Source organism: Berghia stephanieae, chromosome 2 (assembly GCF_034508935.2).
Source record: "Berghia stephanieae isolate SIO BIC M18660-M18661 chromosome 2, UCSD_Bste_1.3, whole genome shotgun sequence".
Lineage (NCBI taxonomy): Eukaryota > Metazoa > Mollusca > Gastropoda > Nudibranchia > Aeolidiidae > Berghia > Berghia stephanieae.
In genome coordinates, this window is record NC_088361.1 from 100,447,605 (window position 1) to 100,464,563 (window position 16,959).

A 16,959-nucleotide genomic window follows, 5' to 3' on the forward strand; every position below is an offset into this window, starting at 1 on the left:
TCTAACCAAGGCATGTTTCAGCATATTAGGAAAATCGGGCAACGCTAGACTTTCATTTACGATAGATGCAATTGTTGGAGCAAGATAATTTGAACATGATTTTATGAGCCAAGTTGGTGTTTTATCTAGCGAGCATGATTTATTAGGCATATCTGACAAAAATTTGTTAACTTCCTCTATTGTTACGGGTTCAAACGACATTAACATTTTATAACGGGTGTTCATAGATTTAGTTGGTCGTGTCGTGCAGGTAAGTGTTGTGTCCTCCTGTAGTGTCTCTTCCGTTAATGTTGATCTTCCAGGCGATGTCACGTGCCTTGTTATTGTTGTTGTGTTCATTGGTGAAGTCATGCTTGCAGTGGCGGTTCTAGCCTATTTATAGTGGTGGGGCAAAGATGATTCGGTCATATATATATATAATATATATATATATATATATATATATATATATATATATATATATATATATATATATATATATAATATATATATATATATATATATATATATATATATATATATATATATATATATATATATTATATATATATTATATATTTCAACTTTTAAAGAAATAAAATATTTCAACCACAAATAATCACATTCACAATGAAAGGACAATACCAGTAGATTTTAATTATTCCAAACGTAATCAAAAAGGAATCACGAAAGAGAATACAACAAAAAAATAAAGCGACGAGACAAAATGCGACAACACCTTGACAATACAAGTCCATTTCGTTCACTCGAAAAATTAAAGAGATGCTTTAATCCCTCAACGGCGAGATTGATATTTCTGTTACATTTTCAGAAGTACGTAGTAACTTTAAATTTTTCATCGAGAAGCAACAACCGCGATATGACTCGAGTTTCATTCAGAGCTCAAATTGCATCATTTTTACTGCTCTCTTGGTGGTTAGAATGATTGTGCCGGTGGTGGTAGCAGTTGGAATAATGGTAGCGATGGTGGTGGTGGTGGAGGAGGAGGAGGAGGAAGAGGAGACGGTGAGGTAGGATGTAATTATGGTAGTGGTTTTGGTGGTGCTGTTGGTTAGAATGATAGTTGTGGAGACGATGACGAAAATTATATGATGATGTTGATATTGTTTTTATTGCTATTGTAGTATTTGTTGTTAATGTTGTTGTTGTTGTTAATGATGATGATAATGATGGCAACGACGATGTCGTCGACAATGATGATTACCGTACGATATTACAAAGTTTATTCAATCTTAGGCTTTCGCCATTAAATCATATACTTTGATGACAACATACATGAAAGTGGAAAAAATGGTAAATGGAACCAAACAATAAATTGTTACCATTAATAACCACAAAAAATACAACAATCGTAATACCACCAATACGTACAATAATAATAATAATAATAATAATAATAATAATAATAATAATAATAATAATAATAATAATAATAATAATAATAATAAAAATAATAATAATAATAATAATAATAATAATAATAATAATAATAATAATAATAATAATAATAATAATAATAATAATAATAATAATAATAATAATAATAATAATAATAATATTACCATCATCATTACTACCACCACCATCACTATTACCACCACCACCATCACCATCATTATTACGTTTCCAATCCGTTTTTCTCGTTTTTTAAAAATTTGATACCTTAATAGACGAAAATTCCGGTGATTTTTTTAAAGGATAGTTAAAATATCTACCATTTTATTAACCCTGAAAACTACGATTTTTATTTTCCTATTTCAAGTAGGCAGGTCTGCTATGACAAGTATCAGTTCCATAGTCAAAAAAAGACAAATTAAAAACAAAGTTTACTTAATCTTAGGCTTTCGCCAATAATTCATACAATACAATTAAGACAAATTAAATAATGCTACCAATCTCTCCTCATGCATTCGTTAGACTATAACAATAACGACCGTGTTATCTTTACTCCTTACCCAACCAACCCCTAGCTTCCCGATTCTTCATCGCGAACTATTATGTATGTATTAGCTTCAGGACGGGCAAGTACGGAATCTGCCCACCCTTCCTTTAAACGTCTTTATTTCCTCTATAACTTAGAATTCAACTCTCTCCTTTCTCAGAAGAGTATTTCTCGTATACTAATTCAATTTTTGAGTAAACCAAAATGGTGGGGGTTGTATTTTATATATTTATTTAGTCGTGACTTCTGAATAAAAGTGTTTTATTAGAGGGAATGCAATAGAAAATACATTGTTTTGCAAAAATATTTAGTCTGGCAATAAAAATACAGCGGTAATTACTTTAAGAATTTTTTAAAAAAAAGGAACAAATTAATTTGTTTAAAAAAAACAAAACAAAAAAACAAAACAAACAAACAAATAAGACAACAATTTAAATAAATGAATTTTGAGAAGCACTAAAGAAAACGAGAAAAAAAGAGCTAATTTAAATGGATAAACAAATATATTAAAACAACACAAGTTAATACTAACTTGATATAATATTAGTAAATTGATACATTTAATTCAATACTGGAACCTTCCCAATGTTATTACATCAATGGTACCAGCACAAGTAAGGCAATAAATAAAAAAAAGTTCGTTTGCCAAAATCTCTATTTAGTGCTCACTGGTTTATAAGGTGGGCTCATTTGAATTAGCCCGACCTAGAACTAGAGAGGCCAGACAGCAAAATCACCGTCAGGCGACGTGACGATGAGATGACGATGTGGGCGGAGTGGAGTGGTTGGGAAAGGGGAGGGGGGGGGTGATAAAAAAGAACAGGAGCGTATCCTGGTTTATGCATTACGGGGTGCATGGTGATTCGCAATCTATCAAAAATACATACAAATTGATTTCAGTACGAAGTATCAAGTTTAAGTACTAACTTTTAAAATTATCTAATTTAAATTAGATTATTTCGGACCTGGTAATACAGCTTATAACTTGAAAAAAACAGGCTGGTATTTGCCCACCCTGCCCAATATTACCAGCCGTCCCTGCATGCTTGTTGTTTCAACTCGTGATGTCATGCTGGGATGTAGATTTGTGGGGCTATCGTTGTCTAGTTCCTGTCGGATGTTGGAAATTTTCTCAATGAAAAAGGTGTTGAATTTGTCACAGAGTTCTTTTGGAGATGTATTTGTAGGTAGATTATTTGTATTCGATGGTGTGATCATTTCTTTGACAGTATTATAAAGCTTTTTCGAGTCAAGTTTGCTTTTTATCAGAGTGTCCTTCACATATTGCTGCTTGGTACTGACTATTAGTTGATTTGTATAATTTTTGGCTTTTATATAAATTTGCTTGTGAATTTCAAGTCCATACTTACGCCAAATACCTTCTTTATGACGTCTTTCATGTTTAGCCTTTCGAATTTCAGCAGTGAACCATTTGGAATTTGGTCTTAGGACGATCGTTCTGGATTGGAGGGTCGCATGCTTTTCCAGACACTTATTGAGTGTTTTGTTGAGGAGATCTAATTTCTCTGTGACGCTGTGTGTATTCATAACGTTATTATTTATGTCCAACTCCCGAATTTGGTCTAGTATTTTGGTGTGATTTATGTCTTTCGTTTTTCTATAGCGGACTGTACGCCGCCGATTTGAAATTGGGACAGGGACATTGATATTAAAAAATACTGGGTGGTGGTCTGAAATGTCTGGGCTTCCGATCCTGATCTCACGAGTGGAAGTATCGATAGACAGTGTGAAACGAGATCGAGGGTGTGTCCACCCTCGTGAGTTGGTCCTTTGACATTTTGTTTGAGATTGAATATTTCTAGAAGTTTGGTGAAGTTGTCCGAAATCTCGGCATGAAAATTAAAATCACCTAGAATAATAATTTCTCCATTCTCTGTGTTTTTTGCGTAGAGAAAGTCTTCAAATTCTTTTATAAAAGTTGTATTAGTGCTCTTGCTTTTAGTTGATGGTGGTGGTCTGTAAATGGTTACGACGTTAAAGTGTCTTTTATTATGACTAAAGTGAATTTCGATGCATTCGAATGAGTCGACATTTTGTTTTTCTCGTTTGATACTATTCAATTGGTCTCTTAAAACGCACACATCAAACCACCTCCACGTCCTTGGTCTCTATTTTCTTGATGATATGAATAGCCGCTGGGGATTACCTCGTATATGGTTAAAGTGTCAGAAGATGTTAGCCAGGTCTCTGTAATAAAGAATAAATCCAATTTGTTTTCGACGATAAAATCATTTATTAACACAGCTTTATTTCGCACAGAGCGGGCATTCAGGAGAGCACATTTTAAATTGTTTTCGTCATCTGTACTTCTTTGTTGTTGCTGTTGTCGCCGCTGTTGTTGCCTTAAAGTAATAAGATTGGATGGGGGTGGTGATGCTGATGATAACGACGATGGTGATGGTGGTTGTGGTGGTAACGATATGGAAGATGTCAGCGATGACGATGGTGGTGGTGCTGACGATAACGACGACGATAACGACAATGGCAATGATCGTGGCTTTAAATCAATTGTTGTGTATGTGGGTGGGGGTCGTGATGGCTTGTAATGGGGGAGGGGGGGGGGGCGATGTGGTCTGTGGCCAGTGAACACTGGTATCGCCCTTTGTTTTTCTCGTTCCACCCCGTTGGTGTGAATTTGACTCAATGCCGTCAACAAGAGACGTTGGTTGTTGATAATATTAATAATAAAATGCCGATGTTAAAAGTAAGTGGTGAATAAAAATCTCTCGTAATGTGTAGAAGAAAAAGATTGGTAAAAATCAGGCTTTACCTTAAAATCCATTTTAAAACAAATGAGAATATCGCAGAAACAGTTAGTTTGATATTAAAATTGATTTCAGATAATTAAACACAACACAATCACAAGATTAACCGTATAAAAATCCTCATTGAAGCGTAAGAATTTAAAGTAAAACGCCGGTTAGGCGTGTTACATCATCAAGGGCGGAATCATTGTGTTTTTGTATTGCTTTGTTTGCTTTATATATTCTTTATATTTTGACTGGCTGACTTCAGCACTTTCAGATTTTAGTATGCATCATAAACCATTAACAAATTGAAGAAAAAAACAACAAATGCTCTGGACTGATTTTTTTTTTACTGAACGGTCTTTGATTTTTATGCAGTACATCCCGCCTTATGGCATACTAATCAAGGTTTATTACATGCGTTAAAAAGTGGGGTTATGTCACAAGTGAGAAAAAGATGGAGCCAGTTTCAACATTATTTGTTATATGAATCATTTTTCTCCATGGTATTGCATTTCAATCAAGATATCTTTGGTGCAAATAGCATTTTATTATGTATGGTGCGTGGTTGTGGAACTAATTGCAAAAGTTATGAATTAAAAAACAAATCATAATTGTTGTTAGAAACATTGTGCCTAGGCCGTTAAATGTGACCTTAGAGCAATATCAAATATGAGTACTTAAAGCGCTCTACAAGTGTCCAATGCCAACAGCAACGCTTCACACGAAGGGCGTGACATGATGCCTGTAAAGGGTTAACACAATTTCCTCGACAATGAAAACGCATTTACTGGACGGTAACTCGTTTTACACCTGAGTATAGTGATGAACTGGGAGTTAAGAGCCTTTGCAATGGTCCCAACGTTGCCAGGTACCATACATTTGACGACAAAGCTGCACTGAACTTTATACTTAAACGAGTGGAATTGTAACCTGAGAAAATGACATAGATTCCTTTTATTATGTGTAACACCAGCAGCAGAACAGGATGCAGAGTTTGAAGAAAAACAAAAAGGCGTATTGAATTCACGAATGAGATCTTTCTATAAATAATTTGTTTTGGTCATAACTTAAAAACTGCATAATATAATACAGTACCATCGATTTGGACTAAAGTACCTTAATTGCATCAACCTCCAAACATAGCCACCACCAGGTCCAATTATTTCTGCCACTGACACAGCCAATTGTTAGATATGGCTCTTAGGTATCCTTTTCCAGCTCTTTTAAAGCGACGTTTGCTTCGAATACAATTTCTTCTTCTATGTCCCCGTTAGATGCTCCTTCATAACAAGAAAAGGAAAAATGTAAGCTGGTGCCAGACCAGGAGAATATTGAGGTGATCCAATAGTTCGCAGCTGTATGAGTGCTAAAATACCATCACCGGTTTGGCTGTGTGAACAGGTTTTTTTCTGGTAGAAAAATCACACCTTCGTCAAGGAGTTAAGGAAGATTTTTTTACCTAATACTAGGTCTCAGCTTGTCTTGAATAGCCATTTTGCAATAGTTTTTTGGTTTTAAAGGGGTGCTTGAAAGAACAGGCTCCGGAAAAAAATCCCCATTGTTGTCAAATAACACAATCTGCATGTTTTCCACTGCACCCTGTTTGCAACGAGGTTTTGCTAGGCGTGGTTTATCTGACTCCAGCAAAACAGTTAACTGGCTTTCAAACTCGGAGTCCCATTTATTAACTCATGTCTCGTATCCCGTGACAATATTCTTCATAAAGTGATGACCTTCACGATTGAAAAGCTGAAGATAACTCTGAAAACATAACACCCTTTGGTCTTTTATCATCCGGCTCTGCAAATGGGGCACCCATTTTGCAAATTTCTTTGTTTTCTATCGTTTATTGGTTACAATTTTGAAAATTATTGAGCTAGAAAGCACAAAGACGTATTTTGATAATTTATGGACAATTGTTTCCTTGTTATCCCTGTCGAGTCTATATAGGAGAAGTGGCAAGTAGGTAGAGACAAATAGAAGTAAAATAGTTTTCCCCAAAGACAGAAGTTGTCTGGTACCTTTTTCACCCTTTTTAGTTGGATTTTAAGTTCCTGACAGCTCGACAGATAGTGATGAAGTTTAAAGTTTAAACAAATAGGTAGTAGTAGTTTTAGATATGGCACGTTATATAGGGATTGATCAGGTTCATAAGACAAGTATTAATCCCCGTTAAAGCGAAAATGCTTTATTATAAATAAATAAAATAGCATCACACAATAACACGTTAACACACAATTAACCATTGTTGTAATGGACACATATTAGGCGTCATTGTTTCAGATTTCCATTACATCAATGAGCCCATAATATATTGAGTTATCAGACCTGCAAATTATTTCACGTCGATACAAGGTAAAAGCTCCGTTTTTGATCATCTTTCTGCAAGCATTTTGGTTAATTAAAAAAAAAATTAAGTGGTGTGTCCTCATTTTAGTAGGTAAATTCTAAAGTTATCCATCGTTCTTCACCTTATATTTTTCCTCAGGCAAGAATTCATGAATCTGGCTGGCAGTAAGAAGTGTCGATGTAGACGGCCAAAAGACATACCATCAAATCACAGCAGGGAAACCCAATCATCTCGTTTCTGACCCACAAAAAACGGATTGTCTGAAAATAAACGCTTAAGCATTTAAAGTTTTATCTTCAATAATTTGGAGATGGGAAGAAAGAATAAAATTAAGAACACAAAATAGTGGTAGTTACTATTCAGATCCTACGTAAAGCGAGTTAAGCACGTTTAAAGGATATTGAGCAATATAAAAGCTCAAGCTCAAGTCAGATAATGAATCAACATTGATTTTTTATTCTTGTACAATTTCAATTTTTAGGCTATAAATCCAATTTTCATTATCTAGCTCATCATTACATAATACCGTTTCGAGACGTTGGATCATATTTGCCATTTGCCAATAGGATTGTCCGTGTATATATATATATATATATATATATATATATATATATATATATATATATATATATATATATATATATATAAACAAATATACAAATATATAAACATTTGAAAGATAATTAAGATAGTTTGACTTCTACAACGTTGTTATCGAGCGTTGCTCTCATCAGGAAGTGGAAGTGAAAGTAGATTGTTGTGTTTTCGTATTTTTATAGATTCCTGTTTATGGAGGTTCGTAATTACATAAAAGGTGTTTGTTTCTATGTCTGCATGAGGAAGTTAGTTCGTTTCTTCTGTTGAGTGTTGCTATGTTCGGTTTAGTGATGATGAACAATTTTTCTTCCAAGCGGAGGTTGCAAATCTTAGAAGAGGGGAGTACGACTGTGCTCTGGAGATGATTTTCCATGTGATGCTGTGTTGTATGTTTTTTTGTTTGAGGTTCCAAATGTGTTCGCTTAGTGTAGTAGAATGTCGTTTGTGTATGTTTCTGAAGGAAGATGTATGCAGGTTGTATCTGGTTTTGAATGGACACTCGGTGAGGCCAATGTATGTTTCTTGTTTTGGTGTGTTTGGTCGTGTTACTGTGGTTTGATAAATTGCGTTTTGAGTCAGGCAATTGCCGTTTAGTGGGCATGTTGTCTGGGTCCTACAGTTGCATTTTTTCTCTAGGTTGTTGCTGGGCTGATCTGCCTGTGATAGTTTTCGGTTATTGTTGGATGAAATAATGTTTTGTATGTTTGGCATGCAGGTGTATCCTATTTTGATGGTGTTTTTGTTCATGATTGGGTGTAGAACGTGACCGGGAGGGAAGCATTTTTGTAGTAGATTGAAGAATTTGTTACCGATAGAAGTTGTCACATTCTTGCTGTAGGGTGGGTTGAACCATGTTATGTGTCGTTTTCTTTGTCGTTTTTTTTTGTTGGGGTGGTAATGGTCTCTTCCTCATATTCTAGTTTGTAGTTATATCCACTTTTTTGTAGTGCGTTTGTGTACGGTTATATTGCATCGTTGAATATGTTGTTGTTTGTAGAGTTGTTAGATAGTCGTTTGTTAATGCTCTCGGGGATGGTTTTTTTATTATAGATGGCGGATGATTGCTGTGTCTATGAACGTACAATGGGATGTTGTTGGATTTTGAAAATGGTTGATAGGTGCCGTCGTTTAGGTTGATGGTTATGTCCAGGAAGTCGAATGTTTTTTTGTTGGCTTCGATTGTAATTTTCAGATTGTGGTCCTGGAAGATTTTGCATATTTTTTTCTTTATTAATTCTGTCTGTCTCGGTGTTTTATTGCACAATGCGAGTCCGTCGTCCCTGTATAGTCCAATGTTTATATCAAGATTTTGCATTTGAGAAAGTAGATATAGTCCGACGAGCTCGCATGTTTCTGCTCCATCGTAGCTTCCCATGGTGACATCAAAGTTTGTTGATTTTTTTGTCCATGCTATTCCATTATTGTAAAGTGATGTATTCTTCGAGTGCAGGATAATATGTATTTCTTCTTCGGTGATGTTGTCGAAGGTTTTTGCGAACTGTAGTGCTTTGAGGAGTAGGGTTTTGGTGATTGAAGGGTAGAAATTACAGATGTCAAAGATGATTGCGTTTTGTCGTTGTTTGTTTTCTGTGTTTCTGTACCAGTTGATAACTTCAGCAGTGTTTCTCCATTGGTTGAATTCGGTTTCCTTGACGATTTTGGTGTTGATTCTGTCTAAAATCTGTTAACTTATTTTTCCGATTTGTGATTTACATGGGTTTATGAGACGGCATTGTACGTTGTTGCGAAAGTTTGGTTTATGGTCGTTGATAGTGATGAAGGCGTTAGATTTTGCTGTGGTGTCTATTCTGTCACTTAGCTGTAGGTTTTCGGCGATGCTTTTGTCTTCTGCTGTAATGTCAGGTGTCGTAGATGGTGTTTGTTTCTTGTACTCTTCTTGTATATTTTTGTCAAGTAAATGTGTGTATTCTTTAGGGGTAAGCTTGTAGAAGTTTGTGGTTTTGTCAGCGGCGACGTAAACATTGGAGCCTTGATGTATTGATCGTATGTCTTGTTGTAGTTTGTTTTGGAAGGTGTCGTTGATGTGTCTGAATTTTATGTTTCGGATGATATCTGTCATTCCATCCTCGAATTCTCGTAGTTCAGGTATGGATGGGGCTGGTCTGGTAGATCTAAATCCAAAAGTTTCTTTATTTTTAACCGTTTGGTCAGGGTTTAGGTAGAAAAAAGCTCGCCATCTGAATTTTCTTATAAAGTTTTCGGTTTTGTTGATTATAGATTTTAGGTATTGTTTGCCTGTCGGGATCGGGATGTTCTTTGTCGAATAATCAAAATTAGTACTTACGAGGTTCATTTCTGGTTAAAATAAAGTGCTCAACAGGACAGTAGAACTGGAGCAAATGAATAAATTATAAAACAAAAACCACGAAATAATAGTGCTCAACTTTAGTATAAAAGGAGCTATTTATAAACATTTGAAAGATAATTAAGATAGTTTGACTTCTACAACGTTGTTATCGAGCGTTGCTCTCATCAGGAAGTTGAAGTGAAAGTAGATTGTTGTGTTTTCGTATTTTTATAGATTCGTGTTTATGGAGGTTCGTAATTACATAAAAGGTGTTTGTTTCTATGTCTGAATGAGGAAGTTAGTTCGTTTCTTCTGTTGAGTGTTGCTATGTTCGGTTTAGTGATGATGAAGAATTTTTCTTCCAAGCAGAGGTTGCAAATCTTAGAAGAGGGGGAGTACGACTGTGCTCTGGAGATGATTTTCCATGTGATGCTGTGTTGTATGTTTTTTTGTTTGAGGTTCCAAATGTGTTCGCTTAGTGTAGTAGAATGTCGTTTGTGTATGTTTCTGAAGGAAGATGTATGCAGGTTGTATCTGGTTTTGAATGGACACTCGGTGAGGCCAATGTATGTTTCTTGTTTTGGTGTGTTTGGTCGTGTTACTGTGGTTTGATAAATTACGTTTTGAGTCAGGCAATTGCCGTTTAGTGGGCATGTTGTCTGGGTCCTACAGTTGCATTTTTTCTCTAGGTTGTTGCTGGGCTGATCTGCCTGTGATAGTTTTCGGTTATTATTGGATGAAATAATGTTTTGTATGTTTGGCATGCAGGTGTATCCTATTTTGATGGTGTTTTTGTTCATGATTGGGTGTAGAACGTGACCGGGAGGGAAGCATTTTTGTAGTAGATTGAAGAATTTGTTACCGATAGAAGAAACACCGCTGAAGTTATAAACTGGTACAGAAACACAGAAAACAAACAACGACAAAACGCAATCATCTTTGACATCTGTAATTTCTACCCTTCAATCACCAAAACCCTACTCCTCAAAGCACTACAGTTCGCGAAAACCTTCGACAACATCACCGAAGAAGAAATACATATTATCCTGCCCTTGAAGAATACATCACTTTACAATAATGGAATAGCATGGACAAAAAAATCAACAAACTTTGATGTCACCATGGGAAGCTACGATGGAGCAGAAACATGCGAGCTCGTCGGACTATATCTACTTTCTCAAATGCAAAATCTTGATATAAACATTGGACTATACAGGGACGACGGACTCGCATTGTGCAATAAAACACCGAGACAGACAGAATTAATAAAGAAAAAAATATGCAAAATCTTCCAGGACAACAATCTGAAAATTACAATCGAAGCCAACCAAAAAAACATTCGACTTCCGAGACATAACCATCAACCTAAACGACGGCACATATCAACCATTTTCAAAACCCAACAACATCCCATTGTACGTTTATAGACACAGCAATCATCCGCCATCTATAATAAAAAACATCCCCGAGAGCATTAACAAACGACTATCTAACAACTCTACAAACAACAACATATTCAACGATGCAATCCCACCGTACACAAACGCACTACAAAAAAGTGGATATAACTACAAACTAGAATATGAGGAAGAGACCATTACCACCCCAACAAAAAAACGACAAAGAAAACGATACATAACATGGTTCAACCCACCCTACAGCAAGAATGTGACAACTTCTATCGGTAACAAATTCTTCAATCTACTACAAAAATGCTTCCCTCCCGGTCACGTTCTACACCCAATCATGAACAAAAACACCATCGAAATAGGATACACCTGCATGCCAAACATACAAAACATTATTTTATCCAACAATAACCGAAAACTATCACAGGCAGATCAGCCCAGCAACAACCTAGAGAAAAAATGCAACTGTAGGACCCAGACAACATGCCCACTAAACGGCAATTGCCTGACTCAAAACGTAATTTATCAAACCACAGTAACACGACCAAACACACCAAAACAAGAAACATACATTGGCCCCATTCAAAACCAGATACAACCTGCATACATCTTCCTTCAGAAACATACACAAACGACATTCTACTACACTAAGCGAACACATTTGGAACCTCAAACAAAAAAACATACAACACAGCATCACATGGAATATCATCTCCAGAGCACAGTCGTACTCCCCCTCTTCTAAGATTTGCAACCTCTGCTTGGAAGAAAAATTCTTCATCATCACTAAACCGAAAATAACAACACTCAACAGAAGAAACGAACTAACTTCCTCATGCAGACATAGAAACAAACACCTTTTATGTAATTACGAACCTCCATAAACACGAATCTATAAAAATACGAAAACACAACAATCTACTTTCACTTCCACTTCCTGATGAGAGCAACGCTCGATAACAAGGTTGTGGAAGTCAAACTATCTTAATTATCTTTCAAATGTATATAAATAGCTCCTTTTATACTAAAGTTGAGCACTATTATTTCATGGGTTTTGTTGTATAATTTATATAATATATATATATATATATATATATATATATATATATATATATATATATATATATATATATAGTTAAAAAGTCTTTCAATTATTGATGGGATAAAAAGTACGAAATTTGAACATCCAATTTTCTTCAATACAGAACCTGCGACATCTATTTTTTTAAAGATCTCCATAAATCAGTTTTATCGACGTTTACATATATACAGGTCTGACTTGTCGCGTTACTGTAGAACGAGCTTAAGTCTCACTGGGATATTAGCTTTAGGCGACCATGAGTTATTATTTTTCAAACCTGTTGCTATGCTATCTTGTGTTGGCAATGCTTCCCTGTCCTCATATTAATACTACTCACCATGGTTATATAAACCCATGGCAGGCCCATTTTATTTTTGACATTTTCTTTATGTGTTTTAAAAATATAATTATAATTTAATTTAATCAGGAGACTTGCTTAAGTTAATAATTTAAAGCTATCCTTTTGTGAGGACCTTTAGTAATAACATTAGTCCGAGTTTCGTTGGAAATATCTTTATATTTTAATGTCATAAAATCAGTTGCATGACTTACAAACTCACTTATGAGCCTAGTTTAACATTGTTGTAAGGGAGAATATTTTGGGCCATTTTTAAAAGATTTCCTTTACAGCAATGAGCCCAGTGATAGATGTTGATGTTGATGTAATTATTAATTACAACGTATTATTACCCTATTATATATCTGGTAATGTGATGTGTATTGATGTTGATGTAATTATTGATCACAGTGTATTATGGCCCTGTTATATATCTGGTAATGTGATAGGTGTTAACGTTGATGTAATAATTAATCACAGTGTATTATTGCCCTTTTATACATCTGGTAATGTTATGTGTGTTGAAGTTAATGCAATTATTAATCACAGCCTATTATGGCCCTTTTATATATCTGGTAATTTGATAGGTGTTGACGTTGATGTAATAATTAAGCACAGCATATTATTATTGAAGCAATGACTATGAAAAATGTTGTTTTTTTCTTCTCTTTTTGGGGAAAGTTCTGTCTAAAATCAAAGCCCTATCTCCATTGCGTAAAAATGTTTTTGAATTTTGAAAATCCATTCATAAATAACAAAGTTATGCAGTTTCAAAGGTTTCCTTTATTTGGATGACTCACAAAGAGAAAAAATACGGAAAATTAGAACGCTTTTTCTTCGTTTTATTCTGGTTTCTGGTTCTATCTCGTTTAATACATGGATTATGATATTGAAACTTTGCAATTTTAGGACACATTTCTCAGAATATATGATGCAGACATCAGAAGAGATCTAACTTGTATAGTTTTAGAGCTGTATGGCTACGGTCAAGAGTAATATTGTTAAAAAATATACTACATAATATTGATCATTTGGAACATTTTCGAAGGGTAATGATGTTAACATCCCATAAACATGATGTGAAAAATGCCTGCTAAATTATGATCAATCAAAATAGTCCGTGAGACCATGTCTTATGTTATTTCTAGGAGAGAGAGAGAGAGAGAGAGAGAGAGAGAGAGAGAGAGAGAGAGAGAGAGAGAGAGAGAGAGAGAGAGACCGATTGTGTTAATTTACTTTGAGGAAAAGAGAAATTGGACGAGTCAGTGGCGGTTCTAGCCTATTTACAGTGGTTGGGCAAAGATGATCCGGTCATATATATATATATATATATATATATATATATATATATATATATATATATATATATATATATATATATATATATATATATATATATATATATATAATTTATTTATTTATTTATTTTTTTTAATTATAATTTTTTTTTCACCTTTAAAAAAAATATTTCAACCACAAATAATCACATTCACAATGAAATGACAATACCAGTAGATTTTAATTATTCCAAACGTAATCAAAAAATAATCACGAAAGAGAATACAACTAAAAACTAAAGCGACGAGACATAATGCGACAACACCTTGACAATACAAGTCCATTTCGTTCACTCGAAAAATTAAAGAGATGCTTTAATCCCTCAACGGCGAGATTAATATTTCTGTTACATTACTGGTTTTCAGTAGTATGTAGTAACCTTAAAGTTTTCATCGAGAAGCAACAACAGCGATATGACTCGAGTTTCATTCAGAGCTGAAATTGCATCATTTTTACTGCTGTCTTGGTGGTTAGAATGATTGTGCCGGTGGTGGTAGTGGTTGGAATAGTGGTAGCGTGTGGTGGTGGTGGGGAGGAGGAGGAGAAGACGAGGCGGTGAGGGAGGATGTAATTATGATAGTGGTTTTGGTGGTGCTGTTGGTTAGAATGATAGTTGTGGAGACGATTGTTGTACTTGTTGTTAATATTGTTGTTGTTGTTGTTGTTGTTGTTGTTGTTGTTGTTAATGATGATGATGATGATGATGATGATGATGATGATGATGATGATGATGATGATGATGATGATGATGATGACAACCACGATGTCGTCGACAATGATGGTTACCACCATACGATATTACAAAGTTTATTTAATCTTAGGCTTTCGCCAATAATTCACACAATACAAAAGAATGTTATCAATCTCTCCTCATGCATTCGTTATACTATCACAATAACGACCGTGTTATCTTTACTCCTTCCCAATGCTATCTATACAAGAGTGCTATGCTCCTTCCCCAACCAACCCCTAGCTTCCCGCCTCTTCGTCGCGAACTATCTTATGTATGTATTAGCTTCAGGACGGGCAAGTACGGAATCTGCCCACCCTTCCTTTAAACGTCTTTATTTCCTCTATAACTTAGAATTCAACTCTCTCCTTACTCAGAAGAGTATTTCTCGTATACTAATTCAATTGTTGAGAAAACCAAAATGGTGGTTGTATTAATATTTATTTAGTCGTGACTTTTGAATAAAATGTTTTGTTTTATTAGAGGAAATACAATAGAAAATTACATTGTTTTGCAAAATTATTTAGTCTGGCAATAAAAATACAGCGGTAATTACTTTAAGAATAATAAAAAAAAAGAACTAACAAATTAATTTGTTAAAAAACAAAAACAAAAAACAACAAAAAACAAATAAGAAAACAATTTAAATAAATGAGTTTTGAGAAGTACTTAAAGAAAACGAGAAAAAAAAAAGAAATAATTTAAATGGATAAACAAATATATAAAAACAACACAAATTAATACTAAATTGATATAATATTAGTAAGTTAATAAATTTAATTCAATACTGGAACCTTCCCAAAGTCATTACATCAATGGTACCAGCACAAGTAAGGCAATAAATAAGAAAAAGTTCGTTTGCCAAAAGCTCTATTCAGTGTTTACTGGTTATTAAGGTGGGCTCATTTGAATTAGCCCGACCTAGTACTAGAGAGGCCAGACAGCAAAAATCGGAGTTAGTTCACCGTCAGGCGACGTGACGATGAGATGACGATGTGGGCGGAGTGGAGTGGTTGGGGAGGGGAGAGGGGGGGGGGGGGGGGGGTTGATAAAAAGAAAAGGGGCGTATCCTGGTTTTTGCATTACGGGGTGCATGGTCATTCGCAATCTATCAAAAATACACACAAATTGATTTCAGTACGAAGTATCAAGTTTAAGTAGTAACTTTTGAAATTATCTAATTTAGATTAGATTATTTCGGACCTGGTAATACAGCTTATAACTTGAAAAAACAGGCTGGTATTTGCCCACCCTGCCCATTATTACCAGCCGTCCCTGGGACGAGTCTATTTCAAAGGAGACAAAGATTGTTAAAAAATCGGATTATCAACTGATTAGTAAAACAAAATACAATATACGACAAGATTACCACCCCTATGACGTCACAATATTAAAATATGCCAGAAAAAAAGCGAGAGATGTCGGTCTTCAGACTTTCGCGGCTGATGTGCCAGATGGCCACGCGTGTAGCCAAAATTAGCCAATTATAGAATTTTATTACTTTTATTAAATTTTATTTATTTATTTTTGTCTCATTAACTTTCATCCTAATCTATTCAATTTTTTGTTTGTCAAATTCAATTAGTTTATCCATCGAGTATCTATTTAGCCGCTTTTAAAATCGAATTTAGTCAGGTGGAAGTCTGGCCATCTGGCAGCCTAGCTGAGGTCACATGGCGTGTCAACCGATTTGTGGGGATGGGGGGGGGGGGGGGGGGAGGAGGAAATGGCTGTCACCTCTTCTCACTCATTGAATCGCAAATTGGGTTGATGTTGTGTGATGATATGTGAAACGTACTTACCATCTTCCGATAAAATTTGAACGATGAATAGATGAAATGTTTATAGATAATCTTATTCACGCCAAAATCTTTGCTCTTGACAGTTTTAGAAATATTTTACTCAAAAGAGCAAACATCTGTTTTAACGGATATTTAGTAATTGCACGACTTTGGTGCTTAGCATAATCTAAAATGAACTCTTTCCTCAGACAAATTTATTGATAAAAAGCGTCGTAATGAATTTTTTAATAACGAATTTGGGCTCTTCGCGAGCGAAATCGAGGCACAAGGATTAGCGTCAGATCGTCATTGCTG